This window comes from Bombina bombina, chromosome 7, assembly GCF_027579735.1.
Source record: "Bombina bombina isolate aBomBom1 chromosome 7, aBomBom1.pri, whole genome shotgun sequence".
Lineage (NCBI taxonomy): Eukaryota > Metazoa > Chordata > Amphibia > Anura > Bombinatoridae > Bombina > Bombina bombina.
This window is the reverse complement of record NC_069505.1, coordinates 128,868,887-128,886,252: the sequence shown is the minus strand read 5'-3', so window position 1 is coordinate 128,886,252 and position 17,366 is coordinate 128,868,887.

The window sequence follows — 17,366 nt, the reverse complement described above, 5'->3', positions numbered from 1 at the left end:
CCAATTTAGAAAACAAAAGAGAGTGGTTGCTGGAAACCGGCTCCTAATGGTACTCCACGTACCACTAATGGGAGATCGATTGTGATAAGATAAAGATGTCTCCTAGAACAAATACGAATGAGCGCACACCCAAGAGACAATCTTACATAGATAGAGGGTGTGGAAGATGGGGAAAGGATTGCGGTTGAATGCTAGTATGAAAGAGAGGCGCTCACTAGGAGCTCTGTTAACTAGTGTAAGTGCTCTGTTACCTAGAGATACACTTTGTACTGTAATCTTCATGGGGAAAAAACTACAGCCAATCAGCTTCACCAGTGCAGAGATCACACTTTGACTTTGTCAGGGTCCTTACCTGAGCGAGGTAGGGCCCTAGCTAATCCAAAGGATGTAGGAAGACTAAGAAGTTAGGGTTGTGCTGTGAGGAGAGCTATTAGCGTGGCTGGAGTCCATGGCTGTGCTGAAGATAGGCGGCTTAGCACTATGAGCATCTCAGGGTCTGAAAAAAAACTTTCAGAGGGGAGCTAAGTTTAGCTCACCGGACTTGCAAGCTTCTCCCATTAACAAGAAGAAAAAGTGTGATGTGCTAAGTCAACTCTGCATTACAACACACATAACATACAGCATAATTACTATATGCAAAATATAGCTTTATTGAATGAATATATGTAATCATTATTTCAGTCATGTTTGAAAACTCACTTTTTAATTTACTCTTGCCCTCAATAATTTACTCTTGCCCTTAACCAAGATGGCGATATAAAACGCTGTCTAAACTGAGTCATAAGTCACATGACCTTGCACTTTGAAACCACCTTATTATTTCCATAGTTAGCAATACACTTAGACTTAGTACACAATTTACCTTATTGGTCTAACCCGGAAGTACTTCTTTAGGTTCCGGTGAGATCCTGTTTACATTTTTTTTGGCGCCAAAATTCGCCACACCCCTCTTTTCTGATTGGCTAAAAAAACCTTGAAATAACTAAACATTACACAAAGCTGGTATTGTCTTGATAAAGGCCTCTTAGAATGCCGAAACGCTTCGACTTTGTGACAAACCAGCCCGAGTTTCTACTTACATATGGTGAGCACTTTTTCTTTTAGCCCAGCTAGAACTTTTAGTTTTTGTGCATCCGTTTGTTTTTTCTTTTTACAGGTATTTCTTAACGCCCCTGGTTAGTTCTGGACCTGAAGCCTTTTCCAAGTATCTCCAACTCCTGGATTGTTTTACATCAGACTTTCATTTGGGACCATTTGTTCTCATTTCCCTCTGGGACATTTGCTGTTTTCTTTTTCTTGGGACGTCCCCTCTATATATCCTTATTTGGTTCTTAGGGCCCTGTGAGGTCCATTATGTACATCTGAGCTCAGATTAATATTTATTGCTTTTTTTATATTGCTTCTTGCTATACTTTTATTTTTATTTTTAAGTGTTTATGTTGCATTAAATTAGTTTTATATGAATCAGTTTTTATGCTGGATTTTATTAGTTCTTTATAACCATTTCATATTGTTTCTTATATATATTATAGCGTGTTGACACTTTGCATTCATACCCATATGTATACAGTAACCCTTTATGCATTCATCTCCACTTTGTACTACTGAAGATTTGCACTTATTTCCAATCAGCCATATTGAACATACCCTAGTACTGGCTATAATCGCCTGAGTATCCTTTCTATAGCACACTTAAGCCCCTATTTTGGTGGTGCTCCTATACCTCCCCCTCACTTATTCTCCCATTATCAAGGCCAACTGTGATACCTGTGCTAAATAAGGTAGTGCTATTTGTAACCTGGATGTTGGAAGTGACCCTGCAGTGGTTTTGGTGCCAACACCTATGGGGAGATGTTAAAAGGCCCCTGATGACGCCAGTCAGTGCTTGGTTATTCTCATGGAAGTACTGGCATTCTTGTCTCTGAACTGTTTTTCTGATTTTGACCCTTGCTCCTTTCATAGTTTATGCTCCAAGCCGTATCCTTCTCTGTACCTTGAACTAAAATCTGATTTACTGGCTTTATCTTACATTTTATACATAGAAATACTAAAGTGACATTTTCAAGTTAGCTTTTTACAGATACACTGAGTCACTTTCAAGTGATTTAACATTTAGGTATCATGACTCTTTAAAAAATAAAATAAAAATAAAGTTTAATTAGAGTAGTTTTTGCTTCATGCCTAACCTCCAAATGAAAGAAAATATTTTTATATCTAAAATGAGAGAATGATATAGAATTGTGGTAGATGAAATATTTGATGCCTCCTAGTCAGCATTTCAGTCACATTCCTACACCGTTCAATCACTGTATGGAATTTCATTGTATTCTCTTGAAAATAGAGGTACTGCTTTCCAATATATGGAAAAAAATGATTAAATGAAGTGTATAATATGGGATAATTTTAACAGCTTTAGATTTTAGTGAGAACCTAAAAAGCTGACTCATTCAGTATGATTATATTTTGGTAACAGGCATGAACGGTATTAATCTGGTCTCGATCACTAAATATGGCTAAAAAAAATATCTATATGTGCGCTCCAGTGCTAGACAATCTATGGCTATACATACAGTATATGAAAACAAGTAAATATAAATGTTCATGTCATCTATTTTGTTATAGGAAAACAGTTTGAATTGGGATGTATCTCAGTCTCATGAGGTTAATGTGCAAAATCCTTCCCCTCAGCACCAGATTCCTGCTCTCTTACAGAGCTCTGACTCTAAGGATGCAAATATTTCTAGTTCTGATGGGGAAGTGTCATCACATAAACAGCAGCCTGTATCTCATCCTGAATATGACAATGCCTTTAAATTTAAGGTGGAGCATATCCGCAACTTATTGCAGGAGGTATTAAAGACTTTAGAAATTTCTGAGGAAAAGCCCGCTGAAAACAAGCCTGTTAAGCAGTTACATATTGTTTTCAAAGCTCCACCAAAAATTTCACAGGTGTTTCAGGTCAATGATTTAATCTCTGACTATATTGCTAAGGAATGGAAAAAGCTAGGTGTACCTTTTGCATCTTCCACAAGGTTCAAGAAAATGTACCCTATTCCAGAAGAGAATGTGGTAGGTTGATGGTTCTATTTACACTCTTGCCAAATGTACGACTATCCCTATGGAGTATAGCACTTCATTTAGAGACCCAATGGACCACAAATTAGAGTCTTTCTTAAGGAATCTCTTTTTTCCAAACACGTCTTTTACTTAGACCAGCTGTTTCTCTCACCTGTGTGGTGACAGCAGGAAAACTATAGAGTGATTCCTTAGCCAAAATGGTGGCAGACAATTCCTCTACTTAGGATTTACAAAATTTCATTAAAGCACTTAAAATGGCTCAAGCATTTATGTGTGATGCTGTAATGAACATTATTAAAACCAATGTCAAAAATATGTCTATGGTACTGCTGGCAAGGATATCCTTATGGTTAAAATATTGGTCAGCAGACATATCTAAAAATAGACTGATGAATCTTTTCTTCCAAGGAAAAATTCTATTTGGTTCAGACTTGAACTCCATTATTAAGACAGTCAATGGTGGGAAAGGAGCCTTTCTTCCTCAGGATAAAATTGCAGAAGAGGAAAACAGTTTCATTCCTTTCACTCCTCAGGAGATCAGAAGTCCTCCTCTTCTCATAAACCTGAGCCCTCCAAGTCAGTCTGGAAGCTTGGTTCTTCATGGTCAAAATACAGGCAATCCAAAACCACCACTAAATCAGCATGAAGGTGCGGCCCCCAAACCAGATTCTGTTCTGGTAGGGGGCAAACTGAGTCTCTTTCAAGAGGCCTGGTGAGTCTCTTTCAGGAGGCCTGGTGCAGGTCAGTCCAGGGCCCCTGGGTTCAAAATATCATTTCTTGGTCCAGACCTCCTCTAGGACGATTCCTTCTGTCTCATGTTCCAAAAATTCAGTTAAAGGCAGCTGCCTTTCTACACTGTGTTCAGGAATAAGAGGATATGGGGGTAATTATCCCAGTACCTGTATCTCAACAGAGTCAAGGATTTTACTCCAATCTGTTTATTGCCCCAAAGAAAGAAGAGTCTTACAGACCTGTCTTAGACCTAAAGACTCTTACCATGTTTGTCAAGATTCCCACAGTCCTTTATTCAACAGGGTCAGTTTATGAATATGATAAACCTCAAGGATGCATACCTGCACATTCCCATCCACAGGGATCACTATCAGATCCTGAGGTTTGCATATATGGACAAACACTACCAGTTTGTCACACTTCCGTTTGGTCTGGTTACAGCTCCACTCATCTTTACAAAGGTGCTAGGTCCTCTGTTAGCGGTGATCAGAGCTCAGGGGATTTCTATTGCACCGTATCTGGATGACATATTGTTGCAAGCTCCTTCTCTATCATTAGCAATCACTCAAACTCGCAAGTTTCTATTATTTCTCCAAGACCATGGTTGGAAGATCAATGTTCCAAAAAGCTCGTTATATCCTGCTACAAGGTAAAATTTTTATGAGTCATAATAGATTCAGTCCGTATGCGTCTGATCCTGACAGAGCCGCACAGGTTAAAATTCCAAAGGGCATGTCTCTCCATGCAAAATACTCCATTGCCGTCTGTAGCTCAGTGCATGGAGGTAGTGGGTCTTATGGTAGCTTCAAACATGGTTCAGTTTACATGCTTTCACTTACGACCACTTCAACTACCCATGCTCTGGCAGTGGTCAAAGAATTATCTACATTTAGAACAACAAATCGCTCTGGATTTATCCATCAGACAATCTCTGTCTTAGTGGACACGAAGTCCTTCTTTGACCCTTGAGGCATATTTTCTTAATTTGTCATGGGCCATTGTCACAATGGATGCCAGTCTGTTTGGATGGGGGGCAGTCTGGAATTCTTGAAGAGTGCAAGGACTTTTGTTTCCTTTAGAGGCAAGGTTACCAATAAATATTCTGGAACTTTGAGTGATTCTTCAAGCTCTTCAGACCTGGCCTCTGCTGAAGGAGAAAACATTTATCAGCTTCCATTTATGGCTGGGCGATATGGGGGGAAATCATGATTTTCACATCACCACCCCCTGTAACCCCCATAAGCCCCCCTCTGTGACCTACATAAGTCCCATCAGCTCCCACTGTAACCCTGCACCCCCTGTAACCCCAAGAATCCCCCTCAGTTCATCTGGAAAGAGGCAGAGCCTTGAGGAGAACTTATCGATTTCTCCAATAAAAGCCAGTGCGCATGCAGAATATTTTATGATGCTAAAAAAAGCCAGACCCTTGAGAAGAACTTATCGAGTGCTCCAAGAACAGCCTGTGCGCATGCGCACATTTTCTTAGAAATCTGACATATAACGTGTTAACACCGGGCCCGTCTTTTTCTCATGAGCTTTATCCTCAGGTCGAGCTTGTTACAATATTCTACTGGGAAACCACTGAGCACACACAATATTTATTATCAATGATAGGTTATTTCTTTAAGCTATTTCGTTTTTGCAAACGTCCATGTTTTGAGCTCATTGTACTCAAACTACACACAATTACAATAAGGAAATCAAATACAGTGGATACTGATATTGCTGTGTTTTTACTGTACAATATGTTTTATTAAAAAAGGAAGTAACTGTTGATAATATAACAATAAATATTGTGTGTGCTCAGCGGTTTCACAGCAGAATATTGTAACAAGCTCGGCCTGAGGGTAAAGCTTGTGAGAAACAGACGGGCCCGGTGTTTACACATTATGTGTTAGATTTCTAAGAAAATGCGCACAGGCTATTCTTGGAGCACTCGATAAGTTCTTCTCAAGGGTCTGGCTTTTTTTAGCATCATAAAAAATTCTGCAAAGTCGAAAGGCCCTCCTGTACGTCATAGGTGATGTCAAAGGGGCAGGGCCTAAAATCGCATACTCTCGCGGTTTTAAAACCGCGACCGCGATTAATCGTGCAGCTCTACTTCCATTCAGACAATATCACAGTGGTGGCCTATATCAATCATCAAGAAGGTACCCGCAGTCTTCTCACTATGCAGGAAGACTCTCAGATTCTGTCCTGGGCAGAGATGAATCAATGCTCCCTTTCAGCGATACACACTCCAGGTGTAAACAACTGGGAAGCGGATTACCTAAGCCATCAGTCAGTCCAATCAGTAGAATGGTCTCTCCATCAGGACGTACTCAATCAGCTGGTGATCAAATGGGGCTTACCAGACATAAATCTAATTGCTTCCCACTTAAATCACAAACTTCCAAAGTACTGTGCATAATCAAGATATGGTAGACACATTGGTATATCTATGGGAATTTCATCTAGCATACCTATTTCCTCCGTTTGTTCTTGTTCTGAGAGTCATTAGTCATTGCTCGGATTAAACAGGAGTCAGCATCAATAATATTAAATGCTCCAACCTGGCCCCACATGACATAGTATGCGGACCTAGTATATATGTCCCCCACACATCCTTGGCATCTTCCTCTGAGACAGGTGCTGTTATCACAAGGTCCTCTTTCAAATCAAGATCTTAAATCTCTAAGTTTAATGGCATGGAGGTTGAACGCCTAGTTTTGAGACATAGAGGATTCTCAGATTCTTTGATTGATACTTAGATACAGGATAGGAACCCTGTGACTCAAAAGATTTACCACAAGCTTTGGAAAAATCATATTTTGTGTGGTGCTCCTCTAAAGGATTATCTTGGTGTTCCTTTTTGATCCTAAGAATTATTCAGCTTTTTCAAGATGGCCTTGACCAGGGTTTATCAGCTAGTTCACTGAAATGTCAAATTTCTGCTTTATCTGTTCTTTTTCATAGGTTCAGACATTTGTGCAAGCATTAGTTAGAATTAGACCAGTTGTAAGACTTATTTCTCCTTCCTGGAATTTGAATCTAGTTCTTTCAGTTCTTTAAGGTCCGCCCTTTGAACCAATGCACTCCATTGACATAAGACTGTCATCTTGGAAGGTATTTTTCTTGTTAGCTATCTCTTGAGTTAGAAGAGTTTCTGAATTGTCAACATTATCCTGTGATCCTCCATTTATTTTTTCTTCACAAGGTCGAGGCTGTACTGCATACCAAATATGATTTTCTTCCTAAAGTGGTTTCTACTGATAAGATCAATCAAGAAATTGTTGTTCCTTCACTTTGTCCAAAGTCTGCTACCTCTAAGTAAAGATTGTTACATAATCTGGATGTAGTCAGAGCACTCGCAACAGGCAAAAAGCGACTAAGGTAGCATTGGCATCTTCGCTAAAAAATGTATTTCTCAAGGCTTACTTGGTGGAAGGTAAGTCACCCTTTAAACGTATTACAGCTTACTTGACAAGAGCAGTGGCAACATTGTGGGCCTTTAAGAATTATGCATCTTTGGAGCAGATTTGCAAAGCTGCCACATGGCCTTCTCTACATACTTTTTCTAAATGTTATCGTTTTGATGTCTTTGCTTCTTCTCAAGCAGCTTTTGACAAGAAAGTCCTTCAGTGCACAGTGTCGGCTAAAATGGAACTGTCAGAGAAAGTATTTTCCCACCCTGTCCTTAACTAGACTATCTCTAGACTATCTGATTGTGTATCAATCTTATATGTTATGGAGGGCTGTGGACCATCATCATTTTACAAATTAAACAAATTTATGCTTACCTGACAAATTCTTTTCTTTTGGAATGATGAAGGTCCACAGGCCCCACCTATATCATAATGGGCGATAGTTCTAATGACAGCTCTATAGACCCTGGTTTGCCTTTACTACCGTTCCTTTCCTATTTTCTAGTCGGCTATATGTAAAACTAAGAGAGAGATGGAAGGGTTCTTGACCTCCTCCTTATTTGTTCAATAAAGGGTGTATTTTTTCTTATTTGTTCTATAAAATGTGTATTTTTTCTTATTTGATTTATATAAGGTGTATTTTTTTTAATTGTTCTATAGAATGTGTATGTTTTCTTATTTGTTCTATATTGGGTGTATTTTTTTATTTAATCTATAGAAAGTATATCACCTAGAGATTAAGAGTTTTGCATTAGAGGCTGTGCGGTGCTAACAAGCAGTTTTCCCTCACCGCTCACTTACATGCAGCGCTGGTATTACAAGTTTTCAGAAACTCGTTATTAAAAGACAAGAAGTGAGCGTTGAGCAAAATTTTGCTCATTACCGCACTCCAATACCAGCGCTGCTTAAGTCAGCGGTGAGCTGGTGTAACGTGCTCGTGCACGATTTCTCCATAGGAATCAACGGGGAGAGCCGGCTGAAAAAAAGTCTAACACCTGCAAAAAAGCAGCGTAAATCTCCTATGATTCCTATGGGGAAATACATTTTATGTCTACACCTAACACCCTAACATGAACCCCGATGTCTAAACACCCCTAATCTTATACTTATTAACCCCTAATCTGCTGCCCTGACATCACTGACACCTACATTATAATTATTAACCCCTAATCTGCCGCTCCGGACGCCGCCGCCACCTACATTATACTTATGAACCCCTAATCTGCTGCCCCCAACATCGCCGAACCCTACATTATAATTATTAACCCCTAATCTGCCGCTCCGGACACCGCCGCCACCTACATTATACTTATGAACCCCTAATCTGCTGCTCCCAACATCGTCGAATCCTACATTATATTTATTAACCCCTAATCGGCCTCCCCCAACGTCGCAGCCACTATAATAAACATATTAACCCCTAAACCGCCGCACTCCCGCCTCGCAAACATTAGTTAAATATTATTAACCCCTAATCTGCCGCCCCAACGTCGCCGCCACTATATTAAAGTTATTAACCCCTAAACCTAAGTCTAACCCTAAACCTAACACCCACTAACTTAAATATAATTAAAAGAAATCAAAATAAATATTCCTATCATTAACTAAATTATTCCTATTTAAAACTAAATACTTACCTGTAAAATAAACCCTAAGCTAGCTACAATATAACTAATAGTTACATTGTAGCTAGCTTAGGGTTTATTTTTATGTTACAGGCAAGTTTGTATTTATTTTAACTAGGTAGAATACTTACTAAATAGTTATTAACTATTTACTAACTACCTAGCTAAAATAAATACAAAAGTACCTGTAAAATAAAACCTAACCTAAGTTACAATTACACCTAACATTACACTATAATTAAATTAATTCCCTAAATTAAATACAATTAAATACAATTATATAAAATTAGCTAAAGTACAAAAAACAAACAAACACTAAATTACAGAAAATAATAAACAAATTACAAGATTTTTAAACTAATTACACCTAATCTAATCCCCCTAACAAAACAAAAAAGCCCCCCCAAAATAAAAAAAGCCCTACCCTACACTAAATTACAAATAGTCCTTAAAAGGGCCTTTTGCGGGTCCTCCAGATGGGCAGAAGTCTTTATCCAGACGGCATCTTCTATCTTCATCCATTCAGCGCGGAGCGGGTCCATCTTTAAGACATCCGACGAGGAGCATCCTCTTCATTCGACGGCTAACACTGAATGAAGGTTCCTTTAAATGACGTCATCCAAGATGGCGTCACTTCAATTCCGATTGGCTGATAGAATTCTATCAGCCAATCGGAATTAAGGTAGAAAAAATCCTATTGGCTGATGCAATCAGCCAATAGGATTGAGCTGACATTCTATTGGCTGATTGGAACAGCCAATAGAATGCCAGCTCAATCCTATTGGCTGATTGGATCAGCCAATAGGATTGAACTTCAATCCTATTGGCTGATTGCATCAGCCAATAGGATTTTTTCTACCTTAATTCCGATTGGCTCATAGAATTCTATCAGCCAATCGGAATTGAAGGGACGCCATCTTGGATGACGTCATTTAAAGGAACCTTCATTCAGTGTTAGCTGTCGGATGAAGAGGATGCTCCGCGTCAGATGTCTTGAAGATGGACCCGCTCCGCGCTCGGATGGATGAAGATAGAAGATGCCGTCTGGATGAAGACTTCTGCCCGTCTGGAGGAGCACTTCTCCCGGCTTGGATGAAGACTTCTCCCGGCTTCGTTGAGGACATCGGCCCGGTTGGATGAAGACTTCTCCCGGTAAGGTGATCTTCAAGGGGTTAGTGTTAGGTTTTTTTTAAGGGGGTATTGGGTGGGTTTTAGAGTAGGGTTGGTTGTGTGGGTGGTGGGTTTTAATGTTGGGGGGATTTGTAATTTTTTTTACAGGTAAAAGAGCTAATTAATTTAGTGTAGGGTAGGGCTTTTTTTATTTTTTTTTATTTTGTTAGTGGGATTAGATTAGGTGTCATTAGTTTAAAAATCTTGTAATTTGTTTATTATTTTCTGTAATTTAGTGTTTGTTTTTGTACTTTAGCTAATTTTATTTAATTGTATTTTATTTAGGGAATTAATTTAATTATAGTGTAGTGTTAGGTGTTAGTGTAACTTAGGTTAGGTTTTATTTTACAGGTCAATTTGTATTTATTTTAGCTAGGTAGTTATTAAATAGTTAATAACTATTTAATAACTATTCTACCTAGTTAAAATAAATACAAACTTGCCTGTAAAATAAAAATAAAAACTAAGATAGATACAATGTAACTATTAGTTATATTGTAGCTAGCTTAGGGTTTATTTTATAGGTAAGTATTTAGTTTTAACCCCTTAATGACCACAATGTACCCTGTATGTTACTGGTCGTTAAGGTTTTTTTTTCAGGACATAATAGCACAAGTCTAGCAAGAACACGCTATTAATGCCCTCCCTCCAGCAGGCTTTGTGGAATAGAGCAGTCTCAACGCTGGTGGCAAGACCGCGCTATAAAACAATCAAGTCCCAAAAAAAGGCCAGTGACATACAGGGTACGTCGCTGGTCCTTAAGGGGTTAAATAGGAATAATTTAGTTAATGATAGTAATTTTTATTTAGATTTCTTTTAATTATATTTAAGTTAGGGGAGGTTAGGGTTAGACTTAAATTTAGGGGTTAATAACTTTAGTATAGTGACGGCGACATTGGGGGTGGCAGATTAGGGGTTAATAAATGTAGGTAGGTGTCGGCGATGTTAGGGACGGCAGATTAGGGGTTAATAATATTTAACTAATGTTTGTGAGGCGGGAGTGTGGTGGTTTAGGGGTTAATATATTTATTATAGTGGCGGCAGTGTCCGGTTCGGCAGATTAGGGGTTAAAAAATTTTTTTTTAGTGTTTGCGATGCGGGAGGGCCTCAGTTTAGGAGTTAATAGGTAGTTTATGGGTGTTAGTGTACTTTTTAGCACTTTAGTTAAGAGTTTTATGCTACGGCGTTATAGTGTAAAACTCTTAACAAACGCCGAACCACTGACTTTAAAATGCGGTACCAGTCTTGACATGGAGAGGGTCTACCGCTCACTTTTTGGCAGGCTCGTAATACCGGCGCTATGCAAGTCCCTTTGAAAAAAGAGGATACGCAATTTACGTAAGTGGATTTGCGGTATTTCCAAGTCTGGCCAAAAAAGTGAGCGGTGAGCCTGTACCTTCAAGACTCGTAATACCAGCGGGCGTTAAAAAGCAGCGTTAAGACCTCTTAACGCTGCTTTTTAAGCCTAACACACAACTCGTAATCTAGCCATATGTTTTCTTATTTATTCCATAAAGGGTGTATTTTTCTTATTTTTCTAAAGAAGGTGTATTTTTTTCTTATTTCTTCTATAGAAGGTATATATATTTTTTATTTGTTCTGTAGAGGGTGTATTTTTTTGTTTTTTTTTGTTCTACAGAATGTTTAATTTTTCTTATTGGATTTATAGAAGGTGTATTTTTCTTATTTTTCCTATAGAAGGTGTATTTTTTTTCTTGTATATTCTTTAAGATTTTGAAGATGTTTTTGTGATGCTTCTATTCTTCATGATGGAACTGGTTCTATGTGGCAAGAAATGAATGCTTGTGAGATACATGCTACTTCCTTGATTATGATAGAGCTGAAGTAGCATCTCACGGCAGTGACAAGGCAGGGATGGGTTCAAATCATTTTAAATTCTGCAATTTTTGCGTTGGGATGTTGCAGTGAGCTTTTTCCACAAGAGATATTAGATTTACAGGCAAAAACAACTGAGAGCATGGCAGAATGCAATCTGACTAGTTAGGTATTCTACAAATGAAATTATTCATGGTTAGATTGCAATCAACAATCCATTTGCATGTTAGGAGCCAATTAAGTCAAATGTTTTATTTCATGATTCAGATAGATCATAACATTTTAAATAACTCTCATATGTACTTCTGTTATCTAAGCTGCTTCCTTCTCTTCATATCCTTTGCTGAAAAGCATAACTAGGTAGGCTCAGGAGCTACAGTACGCTACTGGGAGCTAGCTGCTATTGGTGGCTGCAGGTTTATACATGTTGTCATTGACTTACCTAAGAACCAAGGGAATAACCCAATAGGGGGCGCTACTAAGAACGGTATATAATATGTATGTGGGCCCACGTGACCATATGTAGATGTTCCAGACCAACAATCATCAAAGTGCTAATATAACATAACATAGATGCAATATAGGTGTGTGTATGCACAATATTATATACTCCAGTCCTAGATCAGGATGAAAAACAAATAGACAAAGTCCAAGATGACCCGATATGATACAGGTATCTGTCTTCTATGGAACTGGAGGCAGCACTCTATCTTCACCATCCAAAGGTTATAAATCTAGAATCAAATAATTATCCTGTATATTCATTTCATAGACCTGTAAGATCCAGAGTTAGGAAAAGCTTACAGCATAATTTTGCATTACTACTCCTAGATGACTACAGGCTAGCTTACAAGCACAAAAATATAAGCACTATTGTGGGCTAACATGGCTTGAGCACAATCAATAATGCGCCTATTTTTGCACTCAAATTACAAGTCCAGGGTTATTTTTGCATTACTCAAGCGATAGGCTAGGATGCACTAACATCTGCATCTTGGATAGTACAGGTGTGCTAAAACCCTCACATAATAGACTTCTGTGAAGACACACAGTAAAATTCATGTCCAATATTACTCAAGCGCTAAGCCAAGGGTGCGCAAGCTGTGGAGTTCTTCATTTAGTTCTGTGCTATACTATTAATAATAATGGTTAACTTCAGGTCTCAAAAAGCGCTACATTTAACAGCAGTATTTGGATTGGGGTCAAGTGCAACACAACTAACCACTTGTAATAAAAGCACAATGAGCACGCTCATAGCAATCCCTGCATTATCCATCTGTCACATTAATATGCTCTGGTTTAAATATTTAACAATCCACTTGTAATAGCAGATTTAGTACAAGAATGAGGGCAAGGCATCACATCCTGTGCTACAGATTTTGTTCCATTTGTAATCTAGCAATATGTGTTTAAGCCATGCAAAGTAGATAAAGTCCCATTATGGAGCTACATGCCTTGGAGACCATGAGCAAGAAACAGCCAGTAATTAGTTAGGTCATGTGATTGCTGTGGTGTCATAAAAGCAGAGACTTTATCCCTAGAATATTCACATAGTTAATTCTAAAACTATACAGGGAGTGCAGAATTATTAGGCAAGTTGTATTTTTGAGGATTAATTTTATTATTGAACAACAACCATGTTCTCAATGAACCCAAAAAACTCATTAATATCAAAGCTGAATAGTTTTGGAAGTAGTTTTTAGTTTGTTTTTAGTTATAGCTATTTTAGGGGGATATCTGTGTGTGCAGGTGACTATTACTGTACATAATTATTAGGCAACTTAACAAAAAACAAATATATACCCATTTCAATTATTTATTTTTACCAGTGAAACCAATATAACATCTCAACATTCACAAATATACATTTCTGACATTCAAAAACAAAACAAAAACAAATCAGTGACCAATATAGCCACCTTTCTTTGCAAGGACACTCAAAAGCCTGCCATCCATGGATTCTGTCAGTGTTTTGATCTGTTCACCATCAACATTGTGTGCAGCAGCAACCACAGCCTCCCAGACACTGTTCAGAGAGGTGTACTGTTTTCCCTCCTTGTAAATCTCACATTTGATGATGGACCACAGGTTCTCAATGGGGTTCAGATCAGGTGAACAAGGAGGCCATGTCATTAGATTTTCTTCTTTTATACCCTTTCTTGCCAGCCACGCTGTGGAGTACTTGGACACGTGTGATGGAGCATTGTCCTGCATGAAAATCATGTTTTTCTTGAAGGATGCAGACTTCTTCCTGTACCACTGCTTGAAGAAGGTGTCTTCCAGAAACTGGCAGTAGGACTGGGAGTTGAGCTTGACTCCATCCTCGACCCGAAAAGGCCCCACAAGCTCATCTTTGATGATACCAGCCCAAATCAGTACTCCACCTCCACCTTGCTGGCGTCTGAGTCGGACTGGAGCTCTCTGCCCTTTACCAATCCAGCCACGGGCCCATCCATCTGGCCCATCAAGACTCACTCTCATTTCATCAGTCCATAAAACCTTAGAAAAATCAGTCTTGAGATATTTCTTGGCCCAGTCTTGACGTTTCAGCTTGTGTGTCTTGTTCAGTGGTGGTCGTCTTTCAGCCTTTCTTACCTTGGCCATGTCTCTGAGTATTGCACACCTTGTGCTTTTGGGCACTCCAGTGATGTTGCAGCTCTGAAATATGGCCAAACTGGTGGCAAGTAGCATCTTGGCAGCTGCACGCTTGACTTTTCTCAGTTCATGGGCAGTTATTTTGCGCCTTGGTTTTTCCACACGCTTCTTGCGACCCTGTTGACTATTTTGAATGAAACGCTTGATTGTTCGATGATCACGCTTCAGAAGCTTTGCAATTTTAAGAGTGCTGCACCCCTCTGCAAGATATCTCACTATTTTTGACTTTTCTGAGCCTGTCAAGACCTTCTTTTGACCCATTTTGCCAAAGGAAAGGAAGTTGCCTAATAATTATGCACACCTGATATAGGGTGTTGATGTCATTAGACCACACCCCTTCTCATTACAGAGATGCACATCACCTAATATGCTTAATTGGTAGTAGGCTTTCGAGCCTATACAGCTTGGAGTAAGACAACATGCATAAAGAGGATGATGTGATCAAAATACTCATTTGCCTAATAATTCTGCACTCCCTGTATTGTGTAAAAGAGTAATGCAAGCAGCCGGGCATCACACGAAGGTAGAGTAACAAAAAAATGGATGCAGGGGTTGTTCCATAAAAAATGTATAAACTTTATTTCGTGAGACAGGTTAAAAACAAATAGGACTCTCAGCCCATCAGGTTAGAAAAGGTTAAGTGGAGATACAAACGAGCAGACATGTTTCGTGTGGGGCTACCACACTTGCTCACTGCTTACCGGTATCTCCACTAAGGTCTCTATTTAAAGAGACAAGCAATATTTTAATTACCTTAATTAATCGTACATCATCATTAGAAACACTCAATTAGAAAATTAACCCTTATCTAACTAAAAGCTAATAACCACTACATTTAATGTGGACTCCAGAAAATGGCATAAATTGATCCTATCATATACATTAAGAATAGCTACATTACTCTTTATATTTAACTTGATTAACCCTATACATGTAAATAACATAATTTAATCTATATACAATTGTGAAACAGTCGCAATACCACAGAGATCAGATGATTACAGGGGACAAATACTGTAAAATGACTAAATACAAAATTAAATAAATAAATTGACATCACTTTCCATATTTATCCCCCATGGATGCCTAGTACTTAAATAGAATATCCATTTGGCTTCAGTATAATTTAGACGGTACTCCCTGTCCCCTCCTCTCTTATGTGCTGGGACATGGTCAATAGCTTGTACAGAGAGTAATGAGGCATCTCCTGCGTGCTTATTCTTAAAGTGTCTGGCCACAGGGGTAAATGTCTCTGGATCCTCTATGTCCCTGACGTGTTCAAGGGCCCTATCTTTTAGAAAACGTTTAGTTTTGCCCACATACTGAATTTGGCACCCCCTACAGGTCAGCAAATAAACTACATGTGTGGATTTACAGTTTAATTTGCACCTAATTTCATAGGATCTATTTGTTACAGTAGAGACAAAATGAGTCCCCTCATTTACATACGTGCATGCCTTACAGTGTGTGGCCCTGCATTTGTAGAAACCTAATCTGTTAGGGAGCCATGTTCTAGTACTTTTACTCCTTAGGTCTGAGGGAGCTAACAAATTCCCCAACGTTTTTCCTTTTTTGGCTACACATTTTAAACCTCCTGAGGCTAAACCTTCTAAGCTTGGGTCACCAGCCAAAATAGGAAGATTCTGTTTGATAATATTACAAACCTTGTTAAACTCAAGACTATATGGAGTACTAAAAATGATTTTATTCCCCACATTTGTTTGTATCCTCTTTGTATTTTTGTATTGCAAAAGCTCCTCTCTATGTAGTTGATCTACCTCTTTTTTAACATTGCTTAATAGTTTATCCGGGTAGCCTCTACTTTGTAATCTCTTGTCAAGTATGTCGCATTGTTCTTTATAAATCATGTCATCCGTGCAGATCCGTTTAGTCCGAATATACTCTCCCTTTGGGATTGCCTTTTTCACGTGCCCCGGATGGCATGATTTATATTCCTGAACACACTGGAGCTAATATGCCCAGTACAAATGTCAGCTTTTAGTTCTATATCCAGAAATTTAATTGTAGTATCATGTTGTTCTGCAGTAAATTTTAACCCTACTGTATTGGTGTTAAGATTATCTATAAACTTCTGTGCAGACTCAGCATTTCCATCCCACACCACCAGGAGGTCATCGATGTACCGGCCAAAATAAACTATATTGGATTTAAAGAGGTTGCTATCTCCATAGACGTGGGAGGCCTCCCACCAACCCATAAAAAGGTTGGCGTATGAGGGGGCATCAAACAGAATCTTCCTATTTTGGCTGGTGACCCAAGCTTAGAAGGTTTAGCCTCAGGAGGTTTAAAATGTGTAGCCAAAAAAGAAAAAAAGTTGGGGAATTTGTTAGCTCCCTCAGACCTAAGGAGTAAAAGTACTAGAACATGGCTCCCTAACAGATTAGGTTTCTACAAATGCAGGGCCACACGCTGTAAGGCATGCTCGTATGTAAATGAGGGGACTCATTTTGTCTCTACTGTAACAAATAGATCCTATGAAATTAGGTGCAAAATTAAACTGTAAATCCACACATGTAGTTTATTTGCTGACCTGTAGGGGGTGCCAAATTCAGTATGTGGGCAAAACTAAACGTTTTCTAAAAGATAGGGCCCTTGAACACGTCAGGGACATAGAGGATCCAGAGACATTTACCCCTGTGGCCAGACACTTTAAGAATAAGCACGCAGGAGATGCCTCATTACTCTCTGTACAAGCTATTGACCATGTTCCAGCACATAAGAGAGGAGGGGACAGGGAGTACCGTCTAAATTATACTGAAGCCAAATGGATATTCTATTTAAGTACTAGGCATCCATGGGGGATAAATATGGAAAGTGATGTCAATTTATTTATTTAATTTTGTAT